General features: G+C 38.3%; 1 protein-coding gene across 5 annotated transcripts in view; it reads right to left on the minus strand.

Moving 5' to 3' along the window:
* The window catches only part of DLG5 (discs large MAGUK scaffold protein 5), a 109309-nt gene that overhangs the window by 81514 nt on the left and 5377 nt on the right, over window positions 1-22418 (minus strand). The gene's annotated exons all lie outside the window — the stretch shown is intronic.

Consider the following 22418-nt stretch of genomic DNA (forward strand, 5'->3'; position numbering starts at 1 on the left):
GAAGATTTGGAACCTGTTTCATTTTTAAAAACGTGGAAGACTTCTCTGCCCAAAAAGCACAGCCTCAAGTGCTTTGTTGGTGATGATGTCCAGAAGCAATTACAACATGGAAAGGGGAGCCGGTAGAAAATCTTTGAGAAAGAAAACTTGGGAGTATCTGAGCTATTGTGGCCCTTTGGATAGGAAAGCAACATCCCTATCCTGGAAACCTATACAAGGCAAATATGTTTTATTTAACAAGTCAAAGGAAGCACCTTGCCTGTTTACAACACTTACCTCCCCCTGCTAAGTCTATGAGCCTGTGTGAGCATTCTGGGAAGAACAAATAATAGTCACTGCTATAAAGCACTTCATGTCTGGACACAGCGCATAAGCATTATTTGAGTAAATCCTGCAGAACCAATTATACAGCATGGATGACCTGGTTCTCAAGATGACATGCTTCCAGTCACAAATTAAGTGCTTTTAAAAAATTATCTCCCCAGTTCCTCGGCACACCATAAGCACGGAGGATATTTGCATAGATGAGTTGTTCAGCCACTGATCTGGCTGTTCAGCCACAGTTCAGGCACTGTTCAGCCACAGTCTGCCTGGCAGGTATGATCTCCCTGGCTAGAGAGGTCCAGAACCCACCAGAAACAACATATTGGGCAGCTGAGGACCTGGAATGATTTTTCTTCCCCCCTGCCATGCACACTGATCACCTAAACGTAATTAGCAGTAGGTAAAAATAAAAGCAACATCCAACAAAAAAGTATCAGTGTTTATTGCAGCTAAGGACGACAGAAAGCACAGTATTTCAAAGAAATGCTAAAGATTAACATTCAGAGAGAGTCCAGATCAGCCAAACCAAGCAAAAAAAAAAAAAAAAAAAAGCTGTCATCTGGGAGCAAACAGCCCTATTTTCATTGGTCCAAGAAGTCCCTGCCACGACCCTTGACTCCAAACCAACACATGACAACCTCTTAGAACATGCAACATCATGTCAAATCTTCTCCTGTCCCCTACTCAGAAAACTAATAATCTATTTTCCAAACTAGAGACCATGCCTTTATCTTCCACTTGCCAACAAATAGGGGAGGGGAGACAAGGAAAAGATGATTAGGTCCTGGAGTAATTAGATTAGGAACATGTGAAAATAAAGAACAAAAACTGTTTCACTCAACAATGACAAGAAGTCCCTGCTAGCTACTTCAAGACATTTGACCTGCTATAAAATATTTTTTATTCAACTAACAGTGGTTTTCCACTTCAGTAAGTTATCTAAGAAAGCACCTTGCTGGTGCTTTTTTAATATAAAACTATAGCTGGAAAATATAATTCACAAAGCGAAAAAAAAAGCCTTAAATGATTACATCAAGTGACAACACAATTAGGAGGCAAGTGGGTTGCTTACTTGATTCCATTTATCAAGGTAAATTTTGCATTTTGGATTAAATCAACAGATGTCATTTGAAACAAATGGCATTGTTTTTCTGTTGCAAGTCTTAGTACAAGACAGTAAACGTGGCTGGATTAACTTCTTCAAAAGCAGAACAAAACAAAACAAAAAATCACCAAGCATCACTGCTGATATACAGAAGCAAGATGTGTTTGGACTTACCTTCCCAAAACTGTAAACTGACATAAAACTATTATTCCCCTATTCCAAACCTCTACGGTTGCAAGATTGACGAGATTTTAAGCCAAACGCAGTAGCCTACATTTACAAGAGGAACATGAATACGTCTAGCTATGACTGAAAGCATTATTACTATTTTTGAAACTTCAGATGAAAATTTCATTTAGAACACAGTAAGTCTATTCATGGTACACTATACTCCTATTGTTCTTTCTACAAACAACAAAAACAAAGAGAAAAGATAACTCATGTTTTCAGACAGCCAGAAGTTTCAGCCAGTAGAGTACAGCATGAAGAAAAAAAAAAAAAAAACAGAAATAAACCTTCAGAGTTGTTAAATTACTGGCCATGTTCCCCAAAGTTAATGGGAAGCAGACGGCTTTCTGGTAAGCTGCCAGCATACTAGTATCACTCATAGTGGTTACAAGTCTGTTCTCCAATGGTAAAGCTTTGAAAGACCAGAAATATCCAGAAAACATTGCCTTATTTTGAGTGATGTAGGCATGAAAGAAGCTGATAAAACAGGATGGGAAACAGACTACTTGCAACGCAGTTGTTAACAACAGGATGTGGACAGGAGAAAATCCTGAGTTACAATATGCAATGCTCACCTGTCGAGCAGCCATCTCAAGGGGAATACATGCCTCAGTGTCCTGCTCTCTGTGCCAAACCTCCTAACAAACTTTCAGAGCACTCTAAGGTGCCTTTTGTGTCCCCGTGACTACAAGGTTGAAGCAGATAGCTTCAAGTGGCATGGAAGTAGCACAAGGGTCGAGGGTAGCAAGGTAAATGGGCATTTGCCTTGACCCTGCACTCTGAATCACAGAGCACACTTGAAGCACACAGCCACATAAGGCATGACTCATCTCTTCTCTCCATGCATTTTGATATTTAAGCAAACACATACTAAATTAAAACTTAAATAGCAAAATACCCATATGAAAAGCCAGAATTACTCTTACCACACAGGCCATTTCCCATCAAAAAACTTTGAGCAACCCCAAAGCAAAGAAATCCTACATAATACAGACTACAATTGCAATTTAGCATGCACATGCTTTCCACAATTGTAGTCAAGCAGCACTGAAACTCCAACAGCACATCTTAAGAGGGATAAGATACGTGAACCAGAAAGTCCTAAAGAACAAGTCGTAACTTCATTTTAATAATATCCTCTTGCCTCTGTGCCTAGCCATGAATGGCAGGAAAGCTGTCAGCATGATTTGCATATGCATGCTGAGAAAACTGCAATGATAAAACCCACACTTCCATCAAGACAAACCACTATACAGTGATATTTTCTTTGTTAAGAAGGCATGGCTAAAAGATTGGGTGGGCATATCTGTCTGAACAAAAATACTGCTGAGAAATGGATGGAGCAAGAATTTTAGAAGAAGGTGAAAAGCTTTTGGACAGCTGGAAAAAGATTAAATTGAGAACCTGAAGAAACTGGAGCTACAGCTGAGGCTAATGTCACTTAACCTTAATATCCCTACAGCTGCTCTGACAGTGACACTTGATGGGGTGGCAATTGGAATTTACTAGACTAAAAGCTGAATTTATCTTGTAACATTTCATCTTTTACAAAATCCATGCATGTGGTAATATAAAACATAGCAAAAGCAAAGTCTACATCCCCCATGAGATACTTATCTCATGTAATTAAGTGCCACGTCAGTGAAGCAGATAGAGAAGACAAATGCTATTCACAGTGTCCCAGGAGTCTGTCCCTACATTTGCCTGTGGACTGAACAAGAAGCTAGAGACTGCTCAAATCAGGCTCCACAAAAAGGTGATTGTGGTCCCCATTCTGCTTACTTTTCCACAAAACAGGCAGCAGATATCTATGACATGCAGGAGGTACACAACTATCTCTGCACAGCCCCCACAAAATGCAACTCCTGCACACTCCATAACTCTTACTCATTTTCACCCTTAGTCACTTCTTTTTCTCTGTGGAGAGAGAAGCTGATATGTAGGATGAAATGCTACAAAACTTTCAAAACTTAGTTATTTTATTGCAACTTGCTCCTTCTGAAACCCTTTCTCACTACTGAAAAATTACACTGTTGCAAAGGAAAAGGAACAAGAATAGGTATTATTTAAGTTTCATACCTCCAGTACACAATGCTTAAAAATCATCTTTGCGTGAATGCCTTGTGGTGGTATACATCACGGATGTGCCTAGCAATCCATGTGTGTGCATAAAAAAATACACTTTTTAACATAATCAGTTGAAATATCAGCTACATGTATTATTTTTCTCTTTAAGCGGATTTTAAAACAAGCTCAATTATGAACATGTTTTATAAAAAAAACATTTCCAAATTGCAGCCCCACCAATGTCTTTGATCAAGGTGGTCTTCCAGGACAGCCAGGCAACCCTCAGAAAAAATACCTTCAGCCATGCTCCATCCAACACACACTGTGCAGAACTAACGTTGTTAGAATAAATCAACTTCTCCCAGAAAAGCTATGCATTAATGTCCCTCACTCCATTCAAAATATAGGCTGTGGCATGTCCAAAACACAACAATTTCCATTTGATCCCCAGTTTGGGATAAAAAGGTTGCTACAGCTGCAAATTCAAAGCTTCGTTACAAATAACACTGCTAATACAAACCCTCTCACAGAATTTCCAGGACAAATTCTGTTCAGTGAGACCTTAAAAACAAAAACATTTGGGGAGGTGAGTACAGAAATGAAAACACCATATGTTTGAGGACAGTGACTAGCAAGACTTCCATTTACAAAGAGAACACTTGTAGAAAGTCCTGGCTGTCAAAATCCAGGTTTGTAATGCCTTGATTTTACAGTCTCAGCTGCTAGTGAGACTGTTTCCTCTATACACGGTCAGAAATGGAAGAAGGTTAGTTGAGGGGTATAAACTGGAGACACCACATTCACATGTTCCTAACTTCAACATCACTTAGAAGGAACTTTCCTGCCTTTTACACTATTTATACAGTATCAGGCACATGCAGACCAGTGAGAGGTGATCCAACATTCCTGAAAATGTTTCAATAACCCATTTTATCTATTGCCAAACTATTACCAGAAATCATTTAACATCTATAGAAAAACTGACAATATAGGAACAAACATAATGAAAAGATATACTGCAGGATTGCCTGCTCTCTACAAAGCTAAAAAGGTTAACATGGCTCATGAAGAAATTACTCCATGGGACATAGCTCTATCACATATACTATCCTATATGGAGAAAAAAATAATCTATATTTGAAGGAAAAAAACAATCATCTTCCCCCATGTGTGGTTTTCAATCAGTCTCAAGGTAACCACAGGAAGCCAGGGTGGTTGAGACTTAAGCTGAAGAACCTCATATGATACAGAGCACCGTAAAAGGGAAGTGGGTTATGACACGATCATAAACAAACCACAAGAAAAGCCTGATTCTAGTTTCAGAATGCTTCACTTCGTCACATTGCAGATTTCTTACCAGGAATCATATAAAATCATGCCTGCATTGGACATCAGACTGCTTGATTTGTCAGTAAAAGTGTTCTTCCTTCTCTAAATGCATTCTGGCAATTCGTTTCCAGTAGTTTTTGCTTGTGAACAGCAACTTTCTGTACTACCGCAAAGAATAGCCAAAACACAGAATACCCTGTTCAAGATGCAGATCAACACCATAATCGAATCCCCCAGAAAGAGAGAAAGGTAGCATAAAGGAAGCATAGGAGTGAAAAAAACCAACATTAACTCAAGATTTTTCACGTCCTTTTTGCATTTCTTTTCGAAAACCAAGCAGAAAGGCAAAAGAACAGCCAACACAGAGTCCACACAGCCACTCCACACTGATGTAACCACTCAATTTGCCAATACCTTTCAGTGCAGCTCTACAGTAACGCATTTCAGCTTCTGCTCTCTTCCAACTCATCTTCCACCTCAACTTAACCATCTGCAAGATCAACCTGTAATCGTTAAGTATATATGCTGCTCCCCATGTCCTCCCAACCCAGCAAAGCTTTGTTATTATCACTTGACTATTGTCTTCCTCATCAAGCCCATGTTCTGCAAACAGGTCTCTGATTAAAGGCGGACAAGTTGCTTAATGACCATAGTAATTATCACCTAGTTTCATGTGCTTTGTGTAACATTTTATTTTTATTTTTTATTTTTTCATCATGTCATAGCATGTCATAGCTCTGCTTTTAAGATGACCGAGACCAGAAAACAAGAGTTCATAAAATCCAATAAACTCTCAGCCTGAGTTAATCAAGCTTAACGAAGTTCAGCATCAACTATGAAAAAAAGCATAAAGGAAGCATCATTAGAAGCAGTCACAGTGCCTTCCCAAGCACTCTACATGGAGCAACATACATTCTATGCATATGTATCAAAAATCACTATTCAGCATAGCCCCTGTGATTTAAAAATATAAGTTAATGCTGGGGGGAAAAACAGCTGAAGAAATTATAGTTATGTACACCAAACAACCAAGTACTACTGGTACTCCATTAGTCAAGCTCCAGAATGCGTTTGTATTAAAATGGCAAGAAGATATAAAAATCAGAACTAACAATCCTAGGAGCAATGTCTGAATAAGTGTGACACAGATTCATAAGAGCTCCATGGAAATCAGTTCAGATGCAGTTTCAAAATACTTCATATGCTTCCTGACATGGCAGTATTCTTATAAAGCAAGATCTCTGAAACAACCCAGATCACTGGGTTTCCAAATCCTTGGAAATATAAGACAGTTCGCTTGTATCAACACTTACTTTCTTAAAATTTTATTCCTGATATCAGGACATTTATGCACACAGGTCTGGAGAAGGCAACCTAAAATAAGTTTTCATAGCAAACAAACACAAGTCTCTGTCCCAGAGTTGCTAAAGGGAGACAGTTAAAAGACAAAACCAAAATCTTGTTTTACGAAAAAAAAAAAAAAATAGCTTGTAAGCTTTTACAAGCCGCTTCATTGGTATAACACGTAAGCAGAGTACTTGTGAGGACACGAGGACACGGACAGAGAAGTCCAAGCCGCCACAATCTGCTAACCCACCCAGGACACTCCATCACCCTTGGGGCACCACAAGCTGTGCTATTCTGCAGACAGGAAGCACGAAACGTCGCAGCACAGCTCTTCGAGGTCAGAACCCAGCGAGGCACTACCGATATCCTCTGGACTTTGTGCTGCTGCGGAAGGCAGGGTGATTTATTAGCACAAGCTGCCCGGACGCTGGCTGACAGGTTCGGCAGCCCCCAGGCCAAGCAACCTGCGGCAAGGCCTGGGCTGCCCAACAAAGGCCTCTTGTTCTTGGCAGCGCTGGGCCACAGCTCAACCAGTCGGCCCAGTGCCGTGCTGGTCGGTGCAGCTAATGGCGGGACTGGCCGCCACCTCAGCTGACAATTAGTATGTGCTGGTGTAGAGTTACAACGTTCCAGGAGGTCACTCACAGATGGATTTTACTACTGCGATACAACCCCTTTCAAAAGGGAAACTGGGGCATTTGTTTGCTTTCAAAACTAGCTTTTGGATTTTGCCCAAATCTAGGAATCTAACCATAGCACTTTTCTTCTGTATAATGCTACAATACTGCAGTGCAATTGCACAGATGAGCTAAGTAGCTCTCACATAACAATTTTAGTTGGTGAAGGGCATATACTATGGTTCTTCCTCTTAAAGTTCCTGATATCCACTAAACTTAATTAAGAAGCTGATGAGGAAAGGGGTGAGCATCTGTGGAGAAATTAGCAAAGACAAAAAAGCATCCTATATCCAAAGACACCAGAACTACAGCATTAAAGTACAATATTCCCTTCAGAAACTTTAATCAGAACAATCTTCTCCATAGATGGGAAAAAAAAAGTGATGACAAGTTAAGTAAAGCTTTTCAGTTCTGTACATGCAGGACAAAAACAATTCAAGTCGTACCTCCTTAAAACAAATGCCAACTGAGCTTTCTTCTCCATCCAAGATGCTGCCAGTGTCAACAGCATCCATCCCATCACACAGCAAAGGGCTTCTCATCAGCTCAAATCCCCATGGTGCTGTCCTAGGAGGACTATTTCCTCTCTCAATAATAATGCTCCAACAGACCATTTCCCCTTTTCATCACCTATGCCTGAAGTGAAGTACAAAGCCATACTGAAGACAGGCACAAAGCAAAAAAAAAGAGGGCCAAGATGTGAAGACATCCCAATATCTTAACTGTCTTTTAATTGAATACAGAGGAAAACACAGGTTTTGGTTCTTAGATGATCAAGCAGTAAAACTCCGATCAGATTTCTTACTTCACTAACGCTCAGCATGGCTCCAGTAAAGCTAAAGATCACTCATTAATCAGAGATTAGCTCAAGTCAACTACTCTGAACAGCCACGTAATCAAGACCATTTTACGGCAGGCCTTCCTGCAATCCTGTAATAGAGGGTTCACAGAGACCACTTCTGTCCAGCTGTAAAATACCACAAATACTGGAATTACTTGGCTTTACTTTCTTTCTGTGGAAGGCAACAGACCTTATGTAGATTGCCGTCAAGTGAGGAAATGCATGAGAACCTGTTGTTATTTATGAATGGCATAAATAAAAGTAGATAACATAGTTGTTAATATCTGCAAGCAGTACACAAAGTTGCATATTTTCAAAACAGATTATGTCACAATAAAAACCAACTTCATTTTCCTACTTTTTAAGGGAACCTTAAAATGGTGTATTATCCCACGATTCAGTTAATTAATCGGAAGTTTTAAGTAAAATCTTAAGTATTTTTGATGCTTTTTCTTCAGTTTAGCATTTGCTTAGAAATTAAGAGTATTCTGAAAGATCTTGAGCAGAAGCAAGTAAAGACCAACTTAGAGCAGGTAACTTGCAAATGTTGCCAGGAAAACTGTAACACAACTGACTCTATACGAAAGCAAATTTTATTTGCAAATTATCTTATCAGTAACTCAGGCCCTGGTTTGACAGGATGATTAAGTATGATCCTAATGCTAACTCAGGCAAGCAGCAATGTCATTATAAAACCCAAGAGAGGAACTCATCTCTTGCTTAAGAGCAGCATATGCTTATGTATCTTGTTACACCAAACTGAACCTTTAACGTGTTGCTGTTTAAGGAAGGACTTCAGAACCAATTCCCAGCCCACACTTTCTTTGGCACACATGCCAACTAATCATTGACAGAGATTGGATTTCTCTACCATTCTTCAAAAGACTATACCCTCAGAGTTTGCAGAATGCAGTCAATGTTAATTCCTGCACATTTAACTAAATACTTCCAAATCACAGCTTTCAGAAACAGACTAACTTCTGCCAGGACACCACCAGACCTTAAAAGAACAATAATAGTTCAGCCTTTGTATCGTATTTCAAGAACTCAACTACTTATTTCTGAAAAATTTGATACTTTCCAGAACAGTATTGATTACCAACACTAAAATATTATGCACTCGGTTATAAGCGACCTAGTGTATATACATCAATGGCAGAGCCATGTTTAACAGCAGTAAATTTCAAAACCAAGAAAAGTGCGATATTACATAGCATTCAAAAATTTTATAAATCTTACTGTGAACGCAGAAAAGTCACTTTTACTTGCTTTTTCCTACTAACTATAAATGCAAAGAGGAATAAACAAGATGACAGAAGCCGAGAGCAAGATGAAAAGAGAAATAAACCAGATGGCATGGGAATATATTTATATATACTTAAGCTATTCCCAAATTATGAGAAGAGAAAGATCAAAATGTTTTCATTTGCCCTATAATCAGTATTCTTTCAGAAAAGAGTTTTCAGATATTTTTTATGGAAAGTGGATTCTGAATTCTAATTAAGATATAGCTGTAAGCCAGGATCCTTCGTCATACAATTAATCTTAAATCCAACCTCTTGCAGAGCAGGCTGCAGATGGAGTTAGACTGATGTAATTACAAAGTCCATCAGCAGTAAGCCACTGGGAGAGGTTGCAGTATTTCCTGTATTTCTTCTTTGGACTGGGAAGTAGGCTGTTTCTGTGGAAATGTACCAAGAAGATTCAGCTACTGTGACACCATCACAGCACTCAAATATTAGTTTTAGTTTACAATGTGTACTTTAAGAAAGCAATTTTTTAAAAATGGCAATTATATTCATATTTCTGTGGGCTGCACTAGAGCAGGGTGTCTTCCAGTACTAGTCTGCTTCTGTCCTTTGGGATGATCTCCCTTTGCTGCCTCCCCAACTACAAAACCACATTTTACCACAATTCTAAATCTGTAAATTTAGATTAACTGATGAAAATGTAATTGGGAACATAAATTCTAATAAAAATGCAATGCAATATGGCAAGTCATTTATGTCTTTTAAGGCATGATTCTGGTCTGCCATAGAGATTAATATTCACATATTAGTTTCCTATGAATGACAGAAACCTGCTCCAAAACTCTCCAATTTGATATTCGTTTACAGTGTATACATTTGTAAAAATGTACAATTTTCACCAATTTTGAGGACACAAACACCCCGTTCCACCTAAGAAGTAACTCCTTACACGAAAGTGAACTGACGTCTTTATACTCAGAGAACAGTTGTAATCTTAAGTCTAAACAAAATATAGCAATTTTAACTATATGTCTGTAATTTCCCATTTTCTTACAGCTTCAGCTTTGAGCAGGAATATTTAATAGCGAGGGACATGACATTTAATTTGACATGTTCCCCATGCAATACCATGAACGCTCTTCCTGCTTAGTGCTTGAAAACAGTATTAGACTGCATATTTAAAACTTGAAGATGTCTCCATTTCATTTTCAAGCAGCATTTGAACACTAGCAGTGCTAGTAAAAAAATTTAGAGAAGAATTTCGAAAGGTTAGCATCAGTAAGGCTGGATGTTCAGTTTAGATGTACGATGGGGTGGTATGGGGAAAACAGTCTGTAGGAAATAGTTAACAAGACACCTTGTGCCAAAGCTCGATTTAGCAGTCAATTGGTGCTGCACATGGCCGAGGAATGGGCTGAGTGCAGCCCTTCTGAAGGCACCAGCGAGCTTTGGCTGCCACAAGACTACACCTCTTCTTTCTGCCATTCACAGAATGACTAAAGGGACGTATAAAGTTGGCAAAGAAGGTTTCTCTCTAAAAAGCTATTTTTAGAAGCACTATTCGAAGCTGAAATCATTTTTTGTATTACCATGAAGTGAGCGTTCTTAGCTTAAACACTACCAGGTCGATCCTTAATGAAACTGTTAACGAGCACAGAGCTGTCTAGAAGACGATGCAGAGTAACAGCTTTTTCCCTCTGATGCTATTTCTCGCCAAAAATGCAGACACGCACTATATCTGATGGAAACAGAATGAAACAGTCAAGGACTCAATGTTATTTTATTGAAACCCTGTACTTGATCTGAGAAAAGGTATAGACAATTTATATATTTCATTATTGTCATTATTCTAATTGACCTGTGCTTAATGAAAACTAATCTTAGGTAACTGCTTTTTAACAAGAACTGTGCAAATTTCTCCAGGGTGACATAAAATGAAGAATAAAAAAATAAGAAAGACCACACACAAAGCACTTCCTTGAAGTGAGTTTAAAAGAATAGAAAAAAGATATTAAGTTCAGTAAGAGCTGTAATACTAATAAATGTTTTGACAAGCCCAAATTTTATATTCAGAAGGCTGCAGATACACACTTATTTACCAAAAAATAAACTGTTGGAGCAGAAAGACTAACTTCCCTAAATCACTTCTGTCACACGTAACAGAACAACTTGGAGAACAAGTTTATTTCTTCAAAACCTTTCAGAAAATCACTCCCAGAGAAGTCTCTCCACTGGCTTATCTTTGCAACAGCCAAAGACAGAGATGCTTTGTTACAACTTCCCAACGCGCTGCACATTCAGTACCTTTGCAACTGCTCAGAACGATGTTATCCAGGGTAACTTCAGAACATGTTCATGTTTGTCCTGGTTTCAGTTAGGACAGAGTTAATTTTCCTCCTAGTAGCTGGTAGGGTGCTATGTTTTGGATTAGGATGAGAAGAGCGCTGATAACATGCTGATGTTTTAATTGTTGCAGAGCAGTGCTTACACCAAGCCAAGGACTTGTCAGCTTCTCGCTCTGTCCTGCCAGCGAGCAGGCTAGGGGTGCAGCAGGAGCTGGGAGGGGACAGACCCAGGACAGCTGACCCAAACTGGCCAAAGGGGTATTCCATACCATCTGACGTCATGCTGAACAATATATAGGGGTGGCTAGCCGGGGTGGGGGGCCGGCTGCTCGGGGATAGGCTGGGCATCGGTCAGCGGGTGGTGAGCAATTGCATTGTGCATCACTTGTTTCGTACACATTATTATTAGTAATACTATTATCATTATTATTATTATTGTTATTATTATTTTCCTGTCTTAATAAACTGTCTTTATCTCAACTCACAGTCTTCACTTTCCCGTTTCTCTCCCCCATCCCAGAGAAGGAGGGGGGAGGGTGAGCGAACGGCTGTGTGGTGTTTAGCTGCCAGCCGGGCTAAACCACAACGTTTTATGTTTTTTTAACATAAAGAGACACGTGTTTCTTGTAATTTCTTCAAATCAGAATTTACGTAATTTTGAGAAAACTAAGCGATTTTTGAATCTCCCCTAAAGCTAACAAACATTGGTCATTAACCTAAGGACATGTTTTAAGGGAATACTTAATGATTGGCTTATTAATGCTTTCTTATATATGCTTATCTTGTATAAAGCCCAAGTGGGTCTCAAAAAAATTGTTCCTGGATTCTTTAACTTACAGTGCCACACAGTATCTCACCAACACTATAAACAGTACCTAAGATCATGCTGCCAGGGAAGAGATGGGGAGAACAACACAAGTACATTTATATTTAAATTATCTAGTATTAAAAATAAATAACTTCAAAATACTCCATTTGATCACCTTTTACGATGTTTATGTTTTTGTGCATGCGGTAGTACAGGTCTCTTAATGCCACCACCACAAAATGATGCCCAGTACTAGATCACAAAGGTTGCAGAGAATCTCTTTAATACTAAGGATTCTACATTAAATGCAAATATTATTCAACATCTGATATTAGTCACCATTAAATCAAGGGCCACAATCTCCCAGTTTCACCTACAGGGTCAGAAATTCTAAAAACCCTATGATCCAAAGTCAACTTGCCTCACTAACAGGGAACGATTTCCAAAAATTGCTCTAACCATGGCAAATTTCTTCTCTCACAAACTATAATTTCACCACAAAGTGGAATGCATATTTCATCCACTCTCTCCTTCCAGCTTTTTTTTTTTTTTTTTTGTTAACTAGCCATCTATAATCAAAAGAACACAGTTGAACATGACACAATTTTACCAGATGCACAACTGAAAAGAATGCAAGCATTTCTGAAATACATCATCATAAATTGGGAAACTGATGCCATCATCTCTGGTTCTGAACAAACAAAGAAGCCAGCAAAAGAAACAATGAAAACAAACATGCATATGTTCTTGTATAAGTGAATACACACAGCACACATAATGAAATCATTCTGTTTCCCTTGTATTTGGCCAATACAAAATGTCATCAGTTTTAATTCCTTTTTGAGGTCTTGTCCTATAACGTACTGATATCAAAGAGTTACCTAATCTTGAATTCATTCCCACTTGTCTTTGCTTCAATACTCACCCACTCCTGGTAAGGTATGAGTAATCTTAAAATGAATAACAGAAGGTTTAACAGCTTGTATTGGTGATTATTTTTTTTTTTTTTAAATTTGTCCATTAAATAATAATGTAAACATTTCCAAGGTCCTGTGAGGTAGTGTTGCATTTTTGTTTGTTTCTTTTTTGAAAGCACTCAGAACAAAACCAATACCAGCTGCCTATTGCTGCAGTCTTTACTAGTCTACTAAGTATGCAAAGAAAAAAACATTTTCCCCCCCAGAACATCAATTTTCACGCAGTTTCGAGCACTACCTCACAACTGACCTTTCTGCTACAGTCAGAAAGCTGTCTGAAGAGCTCATAAGCTGTATCATCAATAAATCTTAAATCCTTACGTTTTACCAGACTTCTATGCCTGACTGCACAAAAAGCATTTTCACCTGTATTATGTGGAAATGCTACCAAAAAAATAAAGCTTGTGTTATACACAGGTACAGCAACTGCATCATAATTTAATATTTCTAATACTAGAAATGGATGCCTTTCTGAACACATCGGAGGTGTGAGAAAATCAGTTACAAATAATTGCAAGTCCTTTTCATTTAAGAACAACCTGCATATATAAGAGGCTGACAATAGAAGTTTAACAATAAAAGGATGCAAAAAAAAAAATACAAGTATTGCTATACAACATCTTAGCATGCTCTGATGAAAGCACATGATATCATATCAACTGTTGCTTTTCATTCACTTGCCTCATTCGTTTAAATTTATAGCATTGTTCAACATCAGAACTACTTATCTTACTGCTCACATGCTATAGGTAAGTTTCCAAAAGTATAAATAGCCCAACAGGAGCAAGAAACTTCCAGTGCAAACTCATACTCAGTAACTCACCAGTAAACTGAAATGTGCAGAAAAAAACACATGGAAAAAAAAAAAGCTAAGAGAATGGAGAAAAACTTATTAATGAAAGATTTCTAATATAAAAAAGGGATGAAATATTTAATGCAAGTCAAGACTTGGAGAATATATTTACTTAATGCTGCAATTATTTAGTAAAATCAGGCTTTGCTAGAATTTTTCAATGAGCAATACATGTCCCAAGAACACATCTTCCACACACATTTTCCCAATGTCAGACAAATTTTTTTAATGTTTAAAATATTTGGATAGCAATGAAAACATAGTTGCACTCAAACAAGCACAATAAAAATAAAGAAAACAGCAAAATGCAGAAATTAATTAGGATTCCATTCTTTCAACCTGAATACCTCATGTAAGGGACTAATTGAGACCTTTATCATTTATTTTTTCTCTTAATGAAAATATGCTGTTTTATACTGACTAGCCTATGTAAGACACTACAATAGATATAATTTCTGGTTGCCTTTAAGAAAAAAAAAAGTACTCTGATAATTTCCTCCCTTATTAGCATGAAGGAAAACAGTCTGGCTACTGCTAACAGATACCAAATGTTTCTTCATTTCATCTGTATCTATTTACCCCACTTCCAAAAAAAAAAAAAAAAGTTTCAATAATTACTGTGGTTTCTTGTCTTATACAATAATGGTAATGTATACAACCATACTTCAACAAAACCTGAAATTTTGAGGATTTTTTCTTTGTTGCTCTCTGAAATGCATTGTAGCAATAAGCTGAAATGTTCTAATAGGAGAGAACAGGTCTTCAAATTCTCACTTATTTTCAATACAAAGTTTTTTCCCCAAGAAGTGTTTTTATTTACATGAGCAGAATGTATTAATGTCTGGACACTCATGATGATTTTCAAGATTAAATTAAGTTCATACCCAGATGTTTTCTTTGTGGTGATGCATACAGCCTCAAAGAAAACCTTTAGATAGTCTGATTTCACTACACTCACTTGCACACTACTTGAAAGCCAGATAATCACATTTTAAATGCGAAGTAGACCTTCCAGAAAATCTCTGCAAGCATTCACAAAATTGTGTAGGAAGTATTAAAAGAGAACTTCAAAAACACATAACAAGAAGCTTTCCTGAGAAAAGTCACTAAAACCATATCCATCTCCTGCTGACTTCTAGTTGAAGAGCTAATGACAATCAACTGTTCTTTCTTCAAGAGGATCATGAGGAAGACCCAAAATTATGTTAAGTGGTGAGATCACATGGCTCAATCAAGAGCATTAAATCTATTTCCTCCTAAACTTATTTTTCCATGTAAGTACACAACACGAGAACACTATCCACAAAGACAGTAAAGGACATAATATACATATCCATACCTGCTGGCCTGCCTGTCTCAGAGAAAGAATACACTCAAAAAGCAAGGATTTTGGTGCACTTGCATCAACAGGATGCAGCTCATCTGCACAGAGCACTTGGAAATTTTCAACTAAATTACAGATCAATCCTCAAGACAAAATTTCCTGTACAAGCTCCTTTTAAGTATTACTGAAAGGAAAAAAAAAAAAAAAAAAACAGCTCTCAGCCATATTTACTGAGGCCCAATGTATAAATGGCAGCTTACTGAAGATCAAGACGTCGGTTAATCCGAAGAGCTTCATATACAAGGCCTTGATCCTGCCTGCATATGCATGTGTCCAACTTGATGCATATAAATGGGGATTACTTCACATGGTCAAAAGCAAATACACAAATAATACCCATATCCATGAATCAGCAACTATGGCCAGGTACAATAAAAAGCTATGGTGAAAGGAGAGGGGACACATGAAAGTTCTCACAGTGCACGTAAACAGTCGTGAGAAAAGTTTCTTGATTTATCATTGGAATTTTTTCCTGTACATTTCTGAATACACAGTTGTCATTTACATAAAATGTTTGCCAAAAAGCAACCCTTGGTCTGCCAATTTTTCCTCAACCCACCAACTGCCCAGCTGAAACATTCACTGGCTTTACATGTCCTCTTGCCTTGTTTCTCCATCTAGAGGGCCAGTTGTATGCCTGGAAAACTTCTGAACCAGGTCATAATGTGCCATTTTGAATTCAACTCCTTTATCAGCCAATAATTCAAAAAAAAAAAAAAAAAGTTTACCAAAATAGAAATAGCAGCAATCCAGAGCAAGCTAATTAATGCTGTGAACAAGCGAACTGCTGAGCAACTCAGCCCAGGAATTGGGAAACTGGAGACTGCAGAAGCTGAGGGAGAAGGCAGTAGCCTGCTCTTAACTTCCTCTGACATGAGTTTGGGTAAAAAGGGCCCTCCAGTTGTATTATGTTATTCTGTATGGCCCAACAACCACACGTCATCAAGAAAAATATCTTTAATTGTTCAGCCCAAGCGGGCAAGTCATTGTCAGCTTCTTTAAAATGCAGCAGTCCTCTGTATCTGCTCTATCCCCAGGTTCTTAACGCTGCAAAGAGCATCCTATAGAGATCAGATCCCTCTCACACAACAGCTCACCAAAGGCGTTCCCAAATTTGATCTTACTTATTAGTTAAAACAACAACAGATGCTGGTATAACACCTATCACCATCAAAACAACTGTTGCTGCAACACAGCCTATGGTGAGTTCATAAACACACCAATGACACAGCAAACACTGTACAGCAGGCATTTTTAACTCATTTCTGAGCAATAGTGCTGTGGGTTTCCTTGAATATTTTACTAACTCTGCCTTGCATTGACAAGAACTAATACCCCAGAGTGACACCCAGAACCCCCAAACGTGGCCCTCTTGGAAGAAGAGAACTCAAATGTTCAAGATGCAGTTAAGAGTGCTCGTCTCCTCAGGGGACAGCCCGTTCTTGGATGCTTACATTAGAAAAGTATTGGTTACCCTAAAGTCAAAGCTCAGTCAGTGCAACATTTCCACCTCCTACAACAGGATGATTCAGTTCTAAATCAACACCATTTACTAAATAACAGCTAATGACTTGTACCTTGAGGGTGATAAATAATGTATCAGCAGCAACTAAACAATATAATTTAGAAAATCACAGAAGCATAGATTATGTTAATAAAGCCCCAACTTTATTATTATAAATCTTCTACAAAATTATATGCACCAACATGTTTTGCTACCTAGATAATTTTTAGTTTTGTTACACGTTCAGCATTTCAAGACTGTTTATATATAAAAAGTAGGAACACCCTGAAACATGCTGGGCAATGAACAGCTCTGAAAGATAAAGTAAGATCCTGAGATCTTACAGGATAAGAGGTCTTCAAAAAAAGTGCAAAATTGAAGGAATTTACCATGACTTACTGGTATATGTTTATTGATACAGATTTTGATTAAGAAATTGTTGTGCAATAAAAAAAATAATGGAAATAGCAAGTAGGACTGAGGGGAAAAACATGAAAAGTTAACAGGACCAAGGGAAGCTAAGAAGCAAATAGAAAGAAACAAAAGGGGAGGAGGAGGTCAGAAAATGGTAAAAGCAAACAACAAAGGAAAAAAAAAAAGTTAGCTCAAATTGCAAGCTGTTAACTGAACTGGAAAGCCCAGAGTCACTAGCCGTGTGGTGGCTGCAGTCTTCACTATCTAGGGCAGAGGTCTAAAAAGCTCACAACACCATTACAGCTGCGATAAAACAATAACATTAAGAATGATCGTTCAATTAGTCTATAGATCTGAAACAAGCTTAGATAGGCAATCTCTAGCTTGAACAACTAAGTCACCAGTTACAGAAAGCTGTTGGTTTGTTACTGACCATGTCTGAAAGTGAACTGCTGCTATTTCAGAACACCCATGAGAGTGACAAGTTAAAGGAATCCTTCAGAAACATATCACACTCTGCTCTGTTTTATCATCTTGTAAGACATCAAGTCCTGTATGTCTCCAAAGCAGCTCAGTAGCTGTATGCGCTGATACCACAAAAATTACTAAGGATTTTACACTGCCAAAAACAGTGGCCCAAAGAGTTTACTCTGGCTACCTTTCTCCCTCCCATCTGAGGGAAACAAAAATCCAGTAGAGAACCACCACCCTTAGGACTTCTGAACTGGTAAAACAATCATTTCTTTCTTCGGGATGGAGAGACTACTTCCATCCACTTATTATTACCTATTTAGTTGTGAACACCCCTCTAACACCTGCCAGAAGCTTCCTGCATTTTTTTCCCTGATACTTCCAAGAGACACAGTGTATTTGAGATCATCAGAAGACACAGGTACTACAAAACTAGCACTGGGTATTTTAGCAACTTTAATTACTGCTCATCACTGCCAGAGACCTGTATTTCTCCTAATGTAAGTGACTTCTAAATGCTGCCTGCTTTTTGATCTGCACCATTTTTAAGAAGTCCTCTAAGGAGGCTTGAGATGCTACCCTGAGAACTAATAACAGGTCTGAAAGAACCCAGACATACTGCTCTACTTCTCCCACTCTTCAATTTTCAGCAGTGGAAGAGAGCATAAATTGTACGTAATTGCAAAATTGCCAGTTCAGTCCTTGAATCAGTGAATTATGCTTTTATAATTTCTCTTCATTCTCCCTCCTTCCCCAGGGAGCGTACATTTCCAGTGTTATTTCTTATCTTCTCCCTCTCTCCTCCCAAGCCTCCCTGCTTTCCCACTTACTCCTGCAGGACACCACAGCCTGTCTCCGTATTTCACAGCTTAACCACTCAGGGTCTTGGCTCCTCGCTCCAGCTCCCTGGCTCTTCTCCCATCATGGGGCACTGTTCTGGGGATGGGGACACAACGCAGAGACCCCAGAACCAGCCCTGAGCTGTTGTGCTCCAGCCTCCTGGGGACCCCCTGAAGTACTGCATTTCTTCTCTGCTCCTTGCCCCCAAGCTGCCAGCAAGCAGAGGGGGTCACAGCTTTCCACCTCCACACTTCATACATACAGACAGGCAGTGTGTCCTCTTAAATGAGGACTACAGCAATATTTACCAGTAAACTCTGACCTAAAATCAGTTCTGTCTGAAACACTGCACATTTTTCTTTTCAAATAACACTGAGGGAGGAAATTGATTTAATCCTTCTAAAAAAAAAGTTTCAATTCTAACTTCTTTCTACTCCTATAAATGTCCACATTTACTTTCTGGACTGGAAATTAACTTTATCCTTGACCAAACAGAGTTAGGAAAAATAAGGCTCATAAAATAATAGAAGGAAACTATTCAAAGTCAATTTTCAACCATCTTCCTTCTTTCCTTCACACCCCTTTCAAGAACTTGTTTAAAAATGCAATCAATCCAGAGTTTTAAATTTTGAAATTTTACAACTAAAATTCTAACCTTGAATTGTATAAATAAAACATCTCTGAAGACTGACATGCTCTGCTTTTAAATTCACAAGGGTGCTGAATGCTTACAGGTAAAGAAAGTCATTATGTTATTACTAATCTTACAGACACGCGCTTACTGCAGCAAGATGGTTACGGAAATGAAGAAAATCAACTGCTAACGTAAAAATGAGATTGTGAACCTATGAGTTTAATAGTTTTGAAACAAGCAGCAAAGCTTTTTAAGTTTAACAATTCACTCAGCCTGAGGATACAGAGCTGGGAGCACCTTTGCAGCCACTCTACAAGTTCATATCACAAACGAATTTCAAGCATGGCAACCCGAACAGCCTCTCCTACTTTTTTTTTAATTATTTCTAAAAATCACAAAAATAAATAAATATTTAAGTACAAAGCCCCAACATTATTTTATGCAGCCTAAACAGATGTGTTTTGGCCATGTTATTAAATTAGTAAAAAAAAACTTTAATAGCATTTTTCACAAATATGTATCTTCTGCTGTATTCTTGGACAAGTTTTATGTTAAAGAAATGTGTATTACATGAATGTGAAAGGTCATTGGTTTAGTAGGTATCTGAAACACAAGCAACTTCTCGAAAGTGATTTAAGTCCACATTAGAAGGATATATTTGACTACCAGAATACAGTATTTCTCACATGAACAATTGAGGTAATTTGCCCAACCAAGTATCAAATAATATTCCCATGGCTCACCAAAATAAAGAAATAAAAGCAACTAGCACACTACCTAAAAGAAAGAGTAAGTCCCTGTTCAAAAAGCACTGGGAGACTTTAAATCAGCAAAGCATTCGCTTTGAAATGGACAGAGACCATTTCTCACAAAAACACTTGCACAGAAGTGTAACATAATAACTAAAGGTATTATTCAAGGAAGAACTGAATGCCAGCTCTAAACATGACTAAGGAAAACACAGCTGACAGTACTCTGTTTATTTTTTGCTTTGACAAAAAGTAGTTGCCCTTTTGATTTTGCACACTGTTGACTGACACTGTTAAAGCAAAGTATTCTCAAAGTAGAAATAAACAAGCTTACAAATATACATTTTATTGTAAAAACTGTCATCAAACCACTACAAAGTTTTATATTTAACACAAGCAAGTAGAAACTATTGTAAAGGACAAAGATATTTAAACAGGGACTGGACTGGGAAAAATTCTACAAAGAAAGCAAGCTCCTTGTAACCTAATTACAGTTATCCACACTTGACGTCTTTCAGCAGATACTAGTACCCCAATTCTTTCCCTTTAGCCATCAGAACAGCTGTTGACTTCCTTTCCTGTTGTGTAGATAAATACTTATAAAAGTGTCAGCTATACATTGTCCAGCCAGCCACAAGAGCTGTTGATATAAACAACAGCCTACACTTCCATCACAGTTCACATGTTACGTTTCAAATCTGAAAGGAGATTACATTTAAAATTGGACAGACAAAAACACAGGGTTTGCAACGGAAAAACAAAGGGAAAATGCAAGCCTAACGACACACCACACACATGGAAACGTAAGAACAACTCTCTCACTTGTGCCATGAGCAGACTACACGTGAATTCTACATCTCTGAACCAAACTACGTTGCTGACTACCTTCCCGTTTCTCTCACAGCAACATCGGATGGAAGAAAGGAATTAACAAATACTGCTAAATTATCGGTTATAAATAATTTTCACCTAAAACAAGCATTCAGGAGGTGTCCTTTACACAAGTATGCCACTGCAAACTGTCATTTTCCATATGCTAATGGTAATTCTAAAAATTAATTCAGCCAGACAAGTTAAGTTAAAGGGGTATTTAAGACGGAAGTGTTTGTTGTGTTGGTTTTTTTTTCCGCCTTTACATAATATACGCTGAGCACTGTTTCTCTCGAGTATTTTAAAACCAGAATCCAACAGCATTTCTTACTACTATGTTTACAGTTTGCTACTACACCAAAAGAACAAAAAGCAGCTTGACTCATCCGCCTTCAGCATCCACAGTGAAAAGAAGTAAAAATCTTAAGTGGCAAGACAACAGAAGATGGGTGGTCAGACTTCCTACAGGGAGACGCTAGAATAAAACCTGGTTACATCTGAATACAGGTTCAAACAAGAACCTTTCTACTGCACTTACCCTCAAACATTAGCCCTTCACATAACATATTCAGGATGAACTCGTACAGCGGCTGTGATTTTTCATAGGCATTCAGTGCACACACAGGCGGTCTCATGACTACTTACCATGAGACCTCCTCAGACGAGTAACGTGGGAATACATAGGACAGTCTTTGAAGGCTCGGGTCCCCTACCTTCATAGATGCATGACAGCTTATCCCTAAGCTCACTGGTAGCAATCTTCTGCATACTCATTTGTAGACATGTTTATTGCAAGGCAAAGAAAAACAGAGCCCTCAAAGTTAGCTCTTCTTTTGCTTTCATTTATCGGTAGTAATGAAAACCACCCTGTCAGGGGACCATCCTTCCCCATGCAGATGTTAATAGAATTCAGATGATCCTCAGGACCACATTCAGTCAAGAAGGATATGGTTAGTTTTGCTAATTAAACTACATTTTCCTTGTGAGCTCAGTGTTGGGACATTCTGCAATTCTTCCATATTAAAAATAAGAAGTATTACTAAGTACAACATCTACTGCATTTTTTCCTGGCATTCACATTTTACACCTCTGTTTATAAGGCTGGGGAATGCTGGTAGCCCAGTACAATTAATATGTGTTCTCAACAAGACAAGCCCCAGCATTAATCTAATCATACAGAAACATCATGGGTCCCATTTCTGAAAGGCAGCAGTGCCCTCATCGCCCATTGATGTCAGACCACATAATGCCAGAAGTGTTGAGGTCCATTGTTCAGTCTGTTTTCCCTCTCCTGTGAGGTCCCGCCATATATTCATTAGGCAAGGCCATACACTATAACACACGGATATGAAACAAAACAGAAGACCCTGACACGTTTTTCTATTTGGCAAACTATTAGCA

This window comes from Cygnus olor, chromosome 7 (genome assembly GCF_009769625.2).
Source record: "Cygnus olor isolate bCygOlo1 chromosome 7, bCygOlo1.pri.v2, whole genome shotgun sequence".
Classification (NCBI taxonomy): Eukaryota; Metazoa; Chordata; class Aves; order Anseriformes; family Anatidae; genus Cygnus; species Cygnus olor.